Source organism: Apteryx rowi, unplaced genomic scaffold (assembly GCF_003343035.1).
Source record: "Apteryx rowi isolate R43461 unplaced genomic scaffold, aptRow1 scaffold_58, whole genome shotgun sequence".
In the NCBI taxonomy this organism is placed as follows: domain Eukaryota; kingdom Metazoa; phylum Chordata; class Aves; order Apterygiformes; family Apterygidae; genus Apteryx; species Apteryx rowi.
This window is the reverse complement of record NW_020450849.1, coordinates 22,819-34,997: the sequence shown is the minus strand read 5'-3', so window position 1 is coordinate 34,997 and position 12,179 is coordinate 22,819.

The following is a 12,179-nucleotide window of genomic DNA, read 5'->3' as shown; positions in this document are numbered from 1 at the left end:
AAAAAAAAAAAAAAAAAAAAAAAAAAAGGGAAGCCAAAAATGCTTATATTCTTTTTGACTTGCAGTGTATCGATTTATATTGGTGTACAACATGCTCTCAACATGTCGCTCTGAGAGAATGGTCTAATTATATTTACTCTTTAAAGGTTTAAATTTTAACTCAATTATTCTTAGACTAAGCTGAAAACCTTTGCCTCACTACAGTAGTCCTTTGAATAATAGTGAGCATGTGCAAAGGTCTGTTTCTTTGTCTGTACATGTGAATTAATATCTAGCCCCTACTGAATTTGCCTATTTAAAATCCCATGAGACAGAGAATTGGAATTTAACCTCACTCACCCTTCATTTTTGCAGCTGATGTTAATTTAAATATGATGCAAGTGGAGCTAGAGTAGCATCCACTTCAAAACAATTTTTCAAGTAATGTTTATTATTATTAAGCAAGAAAAAGGGAGTTACACTCAACAAACCCTGGTTTCTGATATATATGTGGACAGTGAAACCAGGCACAGTATTTCAGAATAGCATCAATGCCATAGACAACGATGATAACACCTTACTTTGAAGAATGCACCCCTCACTGTAGCTATCACATGTATTCTTTCCAAGATGCATGTCTTGTTTTTCTATTAAACACACGTTGCGTGATTGTGCTCACATTATTCAGCTTCTTCTGTTCATTGGAGATGGCCCAGAAGTTTATGAAACAGTAAATAGTGGCAAATTTTATTAGGGATCCACTTCCTTATGTTCTTTATATAAGAGTATTGATGAACATTAGCAGCAACAGACTAGAAACAATTTTCTGTGATGAGTCTGTATTGTAGTTATGTTTTGAGACCTTTAACTTAGCCTATCTGTTGTAGATTTAGCATGTCCAGTATTAGTATCAGACAATGCTATTTTTATCAGTGACATACAGTGTTATGTCATAAATTTCCAGGAGTCTGTCAGAGACAGCACAGTTACTTTTATCCACAATCTTGTAATTTTATTTAAAAAAATATGTATTCCATGAAATCATAGTTTTTGTCATTAATTCTGTATATATTAAATTTATTGATTAAAATCTGCACCTGCCATTTCATTATCTCATCAGATTAATATTTACCCTTTTAACATTTTGAAATAACATTGATGTTGTTGTCCTTTGTGTTTCCCAATTTCCTAAAGCTTATTAAAAAATAACAGTGGTTTGGAGATTTTTTTTATTTTTATTTTTATTTTAATTTGTGAACGTATTGTAGTATTTCCTGATGGAGAAGAAATATTTCATTAATTTCTCCATAGCATCCTTCTTGGAAAGATCTTGCAAGACTCCAGTATTCATTCAAGTTCCTTAAAGAATGTATCTTTTATTTATTTGTCTCTTTTTTTCATTGGAAGCATATATACTAGTGAGATTGATTCCTTTTTTTTTTTTTAAGCAGGTTCAAATGGTAATGACTTTAAAGCCAGTAAATTCTTACTGTGAACCCTGTCCTCTTCATGTTTCCTAATCTCTTCTCTCCTAATCTCTTCTTTCCTACAGAAGAATATGGGTCTGCACACTATTCTTGAGCTGCCTTATTTCTTGCAGGCTGTGATGCGTATGGCTTCCGTCTTAAGTTGTGCTGTCAGATTTTGTAGGACTCCAGGCATATTGAAGTCAAACTACAGACTTCATATAGGAGATCAGATTGCTTGTGGGTCTAGCCTCTGTTCTTTGATTTTCCTGCTTTAAAAGACCTTTCTAATGGCAAGGTTACTACAGAGAAATGTCTTGGTCATAGGAGTGCACATGGTCATTCAACTGTTAACACATAATATTTTAGAAAAAATTCAAGTATTTTTCATAGGGATTTGAAAAAAAAATTTTTTTTTTCTGTTGGCCATATTTAGACCTTCAACTTCAGTAACCTAGAATGAAGTACTCTTGGATGGCACCTTTATTTCTTTCTTCACATTTTTTTCCAGAGCATCTGGACCTGTTCTGTAATCTAGTCTGTCTGCTGTGGACGTCTACCTTATTTTGAATGTGAATATTGATCTCTAGTTATTTAAGGTCCCTAAATACTAGAAATTGTTAGTTACTTTTTAGAAATAATGGCATTTTTGTTGCATAGGTCATTTATTTCACTTTTATCTACCTAGCCTTGCGCTTTGTAATTTTAGTATGCTAGCAGAGTAAGTCCGCATACTGCATTTCAGCTATGTCAGTATTTCTTCATGAGTCAACAACTCTGCTTATTCCAGTTTATTATTATCTTTAATGTATAGGGAGTGGAACAAATATTCCTCTTTTAGATGAATGTAGACTATGTGGAAGATGCCTCTGACATCCTGGTCTCCTGAACTGGGTTATGGGCCTGGCTGGTGTGTGCTCTGGCTTTATCCAACCTGCATACCTTCAGGGACGACAGAGGGCCTGTTGCAGCCACTCTGTTTTAGTCCTGCATTAAGCCAGAGCATGCTCTGGTTACATACCTGGAACCAAAAGCTCAGAAGCATACCTGGGTCTTAGAGATTAGCTGTTGCTCAAGAAAATCAATGAAACTTGTGCTCTTAAGATAAATAAGGGGCAACTGAAAATTTCCCTTCTTCTAGTTGGTATATGCTCTGCTATTATGTAGAGGACAGAAACTTACCGGTTTTCTTCGGCCTTTTACCATATGGTCTAAAAGTTAATGTTTAATAATGCAAAAATGTTTTATCTGTTGTATGGAACATACTAACTACATTTTAATACCATTTGTATTATATATCTAGACAACTGTTGTAGACAATATATAATTATATATATTAGGTTTTGTATTTTTGTCATCAACAGCCATTTTGATTATTGTCAGAACAATATTTTTGTACATCACAACAATAGAGCCAGTGCTAGAATGCTCTACCAAATAAAAAGCCATTAGGATCTGAAGTGATAATGGTACAGTCATGCAAATTATTTATAAAAAGAGTAAAATCTATGTAGTTTTACGTGTAGCGAAAATACTTTACAAAAGAATATAAAACGGATTTTTGGTAATACCTTTCATTTACATACAGCAAGCCCTTCCTTATGAATTTCAGAGTTCCTGGCAGTGGTGATTATTCCACCCATGTTACAGATGAGAATATTGAGTGGCCTAGAAGTGAAGTGAAGTGAATTCTCTAATACACAGTACAAGTTGTTGGCAGAGCAGAGAATACATACCCTACCAAAACAGAGAGAAGATTGATCATCTATTGTATAATATTTATCTATTATATGTTATACGGTAATTATTATAATCTATACCAGGACAGAACAAAGAGAATAACTTGAGATACCATTACTTGATAGATCACACATGATGTAAGCAGGGATTAGTCATACATTAGGATGTATGTTAATTTGCAAAATAAATTGTCATTAATTATTAGAGAATATTTATGAAATATAAAATTTGGGGGTGAGGAAGGCAAAGCTGCTTAGGTCATCTTCTGTCACACAGGGTTGTGGCCTGCATTTTATTTACAGTATCTCATCTTCATTGGTGTAATTCAAGGATGCAAGCATTGTACTTTAGTCTTTCCTGTGAGGGCATGAACAGCTGCAACTTTAAATAGTGTATAAATTCTGTTAAAGGAACAAAAATTAAAAACAAAAACTACAACTGATTAACTATGTTTAGAATTATTATAATAAGCTTTTTATCCAACAAAAATGCTGAGATAATGCTAGAATATTTGATGACCTGTTTACAAGTGAAGTAACTGTTATGTGCAAAAGTTAACTTATCGTAAGATTCTGTCCCTTTAATTTCTGAGAAGTATTCAAAGATTAAGCTACCCCATATATGCCTTTGAAGGGTTCCAGTCCTTATCTGTCAGGAGGTAAGAACCATAGTGAAGCTAATTTTACTAGCCAAAGCCAACCACAAATTAAAAAAAGTTTTGTAAGCTCCTCATAGTACTTCGTATTGTGTACTAAGCCTATCTTTATACACATGCAAGGAGAGAACAGAATGACCTCTCTTTTGGGAGTGGGGGTGCGTATTATGTTATCTTCTGAATTTTTCATGGTGGGTTCATTAAGGTCATGTGTGATTGTCCTCCTTGAATTTTCCTGGCATGGCAATTATAGACATACAAATTTCGCTCCTCATAATAGCTTACCTTAGTAGAGAATCTTAAAAATTGGAACCTGACACTCTAATAAATCTGTGACACATTCAGGAACAGAGAGCAAAGTTCAGAATTGCTTAAATTGCTTAGGAGCAGATGGAAAACAGACAGCCTGGACCCATGAATTGGGTAGAGAGCAATTACTGCTCATTGTATGGGCTCAGTCAGTTTTCCAATTGATATGACATCAATTTCAGTAATTTGACTGCTCTTCTTCCTAGCTTATTTGGCGTTGATGGGCAAGAGAAGGAATGAATTTTCTTCTAGCTTCCTCTTATATGATATTTCTTCTTTATCTTTCATATGTTTTGGTTTTATTTCATTTCAGTATGTGAGGTCACAGTAGTCTGTATTTCTGTGTGTGCCTGAGGGAAAGTTATGATGTTAACAGCATAAAATATTGTAGATTTGCTATTTCTTGATAATATCCTTCAATATCTTCATCTCTATTTTGTTACCATAGCACATTTCTAACAATAATTCAAAAATCAGAACTACTCTAAATTAAAAATAAGCATAGGATGATGAGAGCTCTTCAGGTATTTTAAATGAAAATTTTTGTCTTTAAGGAATCAGTGACTAAAATGCCTTGTTGTGAGACTCACTGAAAGAAAGGTCATGCCTTGATCTGGCTTATATGCATTTTACTGTGAAAGAAATGTATTTCTTAGTATACAAGGAGTGCTCTCCTGAATTTTGAGATACTTGAATTATTTTCTTTGGGTCTGTTTCTGCAACTTCTCTTTGAGTATTGCACTATAGATACAAAGGGCTATTTTTTGTAACAGTAGGACTTGTCTTTTGCTCATCTGTTTCTCATGCGAGAGATTCTAGACTAGCTTAAATGTTTTGCAAGTTTTTTTGTTTGTTTGTTTGTTTGTTTTTACTACTGCTGTTTCCTGATGCTGTTTTTAAAATGCAAATGAAGTTGAAAGAAGAACTGCTGTCTTACCTATGGATATTAGCAAATACGATGGTAATAACATATAGTATGAACAAAATAAATGGGCCCACGTGTGCTAGTTTCATACTGGTGCTTCAAAGATACATACAGCATTTTCTATGAAGAAATGGGTTGAGGTAGACTTTAACATCACTCTTACGTCAGTARTTTTGAATTCTTATTTTTACTACAGCATATCAGTACATCAACCCTAGACCTTCTTGTGCCTTTAGAATAGCTGAATGGTTGTTTTTGATGTCTGACATAATGTGCTTTACCTCCAATCTTAATGTGTAGCAACTGAAATGCACTTACACTCTTTCCCCTGTAAACTGTGTTACATATGCCCATGTTCTTGGTGTACTGCCACAGGCATTATAGCTGCCTGCGTAACTGATACTGGACAAAAGCTATTAGTACCACCCTTGAAATAATTATTGCCTCGGAGCAAGTTCTGTAAAGTAGATAAAATACTTCTTTTAGGTGGAAGAAACATGGAGAATGAAAAGAAGAATAGTAGAGGGAAGAATCACCTTCTTTGTTTGTTGTCATTTCATTGTTACAAGCCTTTCTGAGCACATCTACAGTGTATGGAAGGAAAAGAAACTACTAAAGAGGAGAGCACGGGGGTTTTGTTTCCCTCTTGAACCCACATTGTTGAGGGGTATCTGGGGAGGCCTTTCTGCTCTGACCATTGAAAGGATTGCTCAGTAGAAAGAAGGATAATTGCCTCTGAAATGCTTCTGGCAGTGTAGACAGAAAACCCAACTGTTGCAATAGTCCTCTAGATGCATGATCTCTGAGGCATACCTCAATGACAACTCTGACACGCTTGAAGGTGTTTGTTACCTGTCAGGCCTTGCTGCATTGGGTTTGTGTGGGTGAAAGAGTAACTGCTTTTGCATCTGATAGTTTTTGGGTCTGCTGCCTCTGTCTTGCCTTCCTGCCTCCTCTTCCCACAAGTACTGCTCTCTGCAATAAGCAGAATCTACTCAACATTGTTGGTTGTTATCTGTAAGAAACTGTTAAGCATTATTATGCTTATGTGTGGCTAAATTGAGGACTAGGTCTTATTACATTAGGCAATATACATTCACACTCATTAGGAAGAGCCCCTGTCCTCAAATAGCTTACAACCTGGGAGTTCTTTATCCATGTTTCTTATATATCTTTCTGGTTTTTTTTCTTACTATAATCCACATTTTAACATTGTTTGTCATTGCAGTTCCTTTCAGTTTTGCCAGTACTCATTGTTGTGATCTCATTGTGAATTTTGTTGCATCTAGTGTATTTTCTCTTTGTTCCTGGTTTCAAGTGACTCTTCCCCCCCCTCCCCCCCAATAGGCTTTGGCTGTGGTTGGTTCAGAGAAAGATTTGAAAATATTACCTGTGAATGCCTTTCTGAATCTTAGAAGTCACAGATAATCCCCAAAATATTAATTCTAAAAAAAATGTGATTTGTTCTAACCAAATATTTACATAGGACATAATCCAAAAACTACACCAGCAGAGCATGCAGTAGATGGCTTGGTCCACTTGTGTCATCTACAGAAACCCTGAGCAAATGTGCAAGAATTTGGGAGTTCCAGATGCAATTTGCCAAAAGTTATTCAGTCTGTATCCTGAGGTAACACTATCTTGGCAAAACTGAGCATATAGCACCTATTTTATGCATGTCTCTTAGCATGTGTGTAAGTCTGTGAAGGGGTGTCACGAAGGAGTGATGCACTTCACTTCAAATCATTAAATCATTCTTATTTACGAGTGAACTTTGTTAAGTCTCTATCTTACTGCAATAAACATAGTGCTGCTTCTGTCTTACGAGTGAAGTGCATCACTCCTTCGCGACAAGGGGTTAGATCACATAGAACTGTAAAACATGCTGACTGCATTGAGATTAGCAAAAAACCATGGCACTACCAACCTGTAGGCAAAGGAGGCTGCAGTGTTGTCGTGCTTGAGGCAGGAAGACCCAGGCATGCAGCAGGAAGCATATGTGGGAAGAGGATATAGAGCCTGGCTCTCCTGCCTTCTGGAAGAGCACCCCAGCCATTAGCTCTGCCCAGATACTTTTGAAGTAACTGAAGTGTCACAGAATTTTTTCTTACTCAATGCATAATTAAGGTGTGGAACTCACTGCTACAGGATGCTTTGGATACTAGAAATAAAAAAAGAAAAAAAAAGCGGGGGGGAGAGGAGAGGGCTAAAAATGGGGTTGGGTGGATTCTAGATAAAAGAAAAAATGTCTATGGTGGCCTACATGTAACTTTCAGTTCATGAAATCCCTGAATATTAGGAAGCTATACCAAGAGAAAAATTTCTGTATGTTTGTTTTTTTCTGTTTGTATCTCTAAGAATCTATTTCTGGCAACTGTCGGGGGCCAGGACTTAGAGGGAGGGCCAGGACCCTGCGCTTAGTTGATCATCTGTTCTGACCTAATATGACCATTAATTCTGTTGTTCTCTGGAAACATGCATGCAGGCGTAGAGCCTCTGAGGTCTGTCTTTGCATTTAGTTTGCAAAATTGGCCTTAGATTACGTTGCCAAGTTAGCTGCTACGAAAATGTGCCTTTTTTTTCCCCTGTATGTTTCCCATCTGAGCTGTTTCTTAATCCTCTGAGCCTGTAGGTTTCATACAGGATAAAATTAAATGTGCATAGGACAGGTTAAAGGAAGTAACAGCTGCTGCTCTCATTTCCGTGCCCTTGCCACATGGAGTAGAGCGGCTGCTGCTGGGAAGGTGAAGGGGAGAGGGGAGCAGAGACACAGAGCAAGACTGTGGAAAGCAGCTGCTCTCTGGTGGGAGCGCTGGGCCAGTGCTGCTGGGCTGGGGGGAGAGACAGGGCTGGAGGCAGGTGTAGGGGCTGGGAGGCTGTCTGCCCTTCGGGCTGTGTCCATCTCTGCCTCCCGTCTCTTCAGCAGCAGCTGCTCGCCCCGCTCCTGGCTTTGCCATGGTCAAAGCAGCAGTCTCTGCTGAGCTCTTTAGGTTGTGGTGGGCAGGTGTGGATAGGACGCTTGGTTGGTTGGCAGTTCTGGCTGCTGTGGCAGCTGTTCCCTGTCTGTGGGGAAGAGGTGGTGGGCCGCAAGCTGCCAGTTGGACCATGCTGTTGTAGAGATTGACAAGCTTGGGTCACAGGATCTCAGACTGATTGAGGTGGGAAGAGGCCTCTGGAGATGGTCTTAAGGGGTCACGTATCTGAAGGTTCAGGGTCTCAGCTGAGGGATAGTAGGCTGGCCCAGTCCCCCAAACTCATGCCTCTGACTGGCCAGGCATGGTGAAGGCATGGTGACAGCATACCTTGTCAGTTCTTTTCAGTCTCTGCTGTAGCTGGCTAGATAGATATCAATTATCTAGATGAAAAGTAGAAAAGATTAAAGTGCTAAAGTAAAATCAACATTAAATAAGTGGGTGACTAGCCTCCAGTACTTCCAAATTACAGGACAGAGCTATGGAAAGAAGAAAAGAATAACTAGAGACCAGTTCAGACTGATATGCCTTTATTTCTATGTTAATTTTTCACTTACATTTCCAGATTTAAAATATGATATCCATAGTATCAGATTCATAAAAACGTGCATCCAGACTTCAATGGTAGTATGGATATAACCAAATGAAGCTGTCAGAAGAAAGCAAATATGAAGTTCTCGTTTTCATTCTCAGTAAGTCGGCATACTGTCAAGAAAATCTGTAATTTTAGAACTGCAACATTTCTCTTGCCATTTAAGAAATCTGTCTTGAAGGTAAGATAAGACCAAGAGACCAAGACTCTGACCAAGAGAAAAGTTTGCACTGATTAATACTTCGGGGGGTTTTAAGTCTTCTTGAAAGTCCCCAGTTTAAAGACAGCTTTTTGTGACTGTGCAGGTCTAAACTTCTGTGAATCTCACTCATATAGAATCTCTGGGCTATGTTCTATTTTCTTTCTTTCTTTAGTGCCTTCTGCAGTCATTACACAGTGTCATCCCTGCAGACCAGATAGTTTAATATTGGGCTCTCTGCCTTTCTCACTGAGATGAGGATAAGACCAGTCCAGTTCTTTTGTTACTGCACTGTAACTGAGATCAAGTGTTTCTTACTAACTTAATCCATAGAGTTTTACAGCCTTTTTTGGCAAAGTGCTGATGTTGCTAAAGGTGAATTCAGCAGTTGTAAGGGCATGGTCCTTTGCAAGGTGAAACTTTAGAGAAGCCGTGGTTGAGGAGTACCTGAAATATTATTGCTTTCCCATCTGCTGCATCTGTTCTCTTCCTTTTCCTCCTCACACCAGTTCCTGTTGAAATACATATTGCTTTTGACTTGCACCACTAATGGTAGGCTTATTTTCTTAGCTGAAATGCAGCCAAAATTAGAAAGAGATGACCCTTGAAAGGACATTTAATATTGCACTAGGTGCAGTCAGTGCTGTGTTGGAAGCAGTGTGGAACCATTTTGTGTGAAGGAGGATGAGCTGAAATTTGAGATATTTTGCGAGCAGCTCTTCTGCATGCAGGACTGGGGTGGGGCTGAGGCTTAGCTTTTTCTCGGTGTATTCCTTGCGCCTTTTCCAACTCATAGTAGTTCCTGTGCTCTTTTGAGTACAAGGATCACAATTCTGGCCAGCCCTTATGTAGCTGTGTAAGGGAGTGGAAGGCTTTTAACCTGCTGCTCTTCACTATGCAGCTCTGTGAAAGGGCACTCAGAGCCTTGCCCTTTGTGTGTATAGTTGTACATTTTCTGTTTGGTGTGCATATACTTATTAATAGATAACATTACTTGGTTTCAGTATCCATATCCCTCTTGGGTTTGGGTGTGCATGCGTCGAGTGAGCCAGTGAGTTAGTTCACTTATGGTGACCAGACTGAAATACAAACAAAAGATGTCTGGGACCAAAAGCAAATTCAAATCAGCAGCCTTAAGTGAATCTTTAGCCTGCCATGCAACTACCCATTGACAACCCATACTCAGGCCAGAGAAAACCAAGGACCAGAAAAAAAGAATAACAGGGATGTGACTGGTCAAGAGTGAGTTGCATTGGCAGAGCTGTATTAGGAAGATTAACCACCATCTGTTCACACTAATCCTGCACCTGGCTCTAGACTGTGCCACTGTTCAACCAAGTGATGATCTTGCTCAAAATACTAAAGAATTTCAGGGTTAAGTAACAAGGCTCTATAGTCTCCGAAATGTTTTGCTTTCCTTTTAGTTTTATAGTAGTTGCTGTGTGAGATAATTGCACATGTTCCTGTAAAGTATTCTTGTTGTAGGTGTGGGTTAAATACAAAATTCAGGAAACCACTTTGGTCATGAGCTGATGATGCTGCTTCTCTTTTAGTCTTTCATTTCTCTTCTTGACTTCTTACTGATGTTTGTAATAACCACCACATAATGTACCTTGGTTGACAAATACCTTAGTCATTTTTATTAGATAATTATTTTTGCAAATAACCTGAAATATTTCTGTGAGTCATTCTTGGCAGTTGTAGCCATGGTTAGGGGTTTTTGTCCTCTCTGATTTCTGCTTAACGTAGAGCTGATTCTGCCCTCTTCCCTTTGCTTAGGGTGGTAGAGTGGTCTGTGACACTAACCCAGTGGTGGGTAGGTTTAACTTTCATTCATAGTGATGCCTATGAAATTCTGTTTGGAGAAAGAGACTTAAGTGGGGTGGTAGGAGAGGGGCACAAGAATTGTCAGTGACCCCTGCCCTACTGCAAAAAGGTCCGTCCTGGACAAATGAATGGAGACTGAATGGAGTGCAATAGCGAAGAGTAGCTGTTCATCTCCAGACCAGTAGAGATTCCTTAGGCATGAAAATACAATCTGCTGCTGCAAAAGCTTTGAATGCATCCAAAATCCTAAATGTAGTCTAAACATTATCATTTCCCAACTGTTTGAATGTTTCTTTAGTACTTTTTTTTTTTTTAAGGGAATATGTGTTCACGTTAAGACCACATCTCTGCTATTTGTACCGAAATAACATGTAGTACTTGAATCTCCTTTGGCTGCCTCTGCAGTAAGAGAACTTTAGAGTGCTTCAATTAGAGCTGGCCTGTTGACTTTGGTGACTGTACCAGTGCTCAAACACACACTTAATTCAGGTGAAGTTGACTATGCTTGAAACACAGGATGGGGAAAGGGAGCTGTGAAATCAAATTTTTTCATACATGTTTTTCTGTGTTTTCCTTTGGAGAGATCAGCTTTTTCAACTAGCTGTATTTTTCTGCTTATGTTCATATAGTGCTTTCCTGTGTGTCATGTCTACTAAAAATTTATAGAGCTGCATGTATCAGTGATGTTCTGTAGACTTCAACATAGGCCTCTTCAGACAACGTGCGGGAAATTACTGCTGGTTTCTCCTATGTTAACACTTAATGCTCCAGCCTTTCATTTACCCCAGAGAAAAAATGCAAGTTGCTTCTCACTGGTTGGCCATGAATGTTCTGGCCCTAGCTCCTAACAGATACAAGTAATTATGTTGGTGCTGTCCTGCCAGTAGTGTCTGCACTTCTTTTGCTTTCAATTGATTGTGTCCATAGAATTACAGTCTGCGATTTGGGTGTTAGGCAATTGTAGGGCTATGGTGGACCAGCTCCCTGGCTCAGCAAACAAGCAGGCGTCATGCTTTGAAAACAGATGGACAAGAGTACAGGCAGCCTAGAGACCACATATGTGCAGCGAGTGTGGGTGTTAAGGTCAGAATTTCCCAAACAAGAATGTCTAAATTGCTGTGCCCTACTTATCCAACTGTGAGCTGGATAAATGAAAGAGAGAGTTTGGACAGAGAAGTACTTTGGGTACACTTAGTGGAAGAAGAGAGAGATGTTTTCTTTTGTGTCTGTACAGGTGGCCCTTTTGAAGCAAGCCAAAATAAGCTTCCTCACCTGGGCAACAGCCTGAATAGGTTGGCAGGGTGTGAATCCATTTCCAATGTGTGTAAAGAAAAGCATTACAGTTTGCCAGTGTACAGCCTTTCATTTGTTTTCTTCTTAACAAATTTCTTCTTTGGCCATCAAGTTAGGCTGAGGCCTAATAATTTTTTTTTCTTTTAACCTTAGGCAGTTCTAAAGCAGAAGACTATTAATAGTGAAATATTGGTTTAGAAGAACACTAATGCACAGGGGATT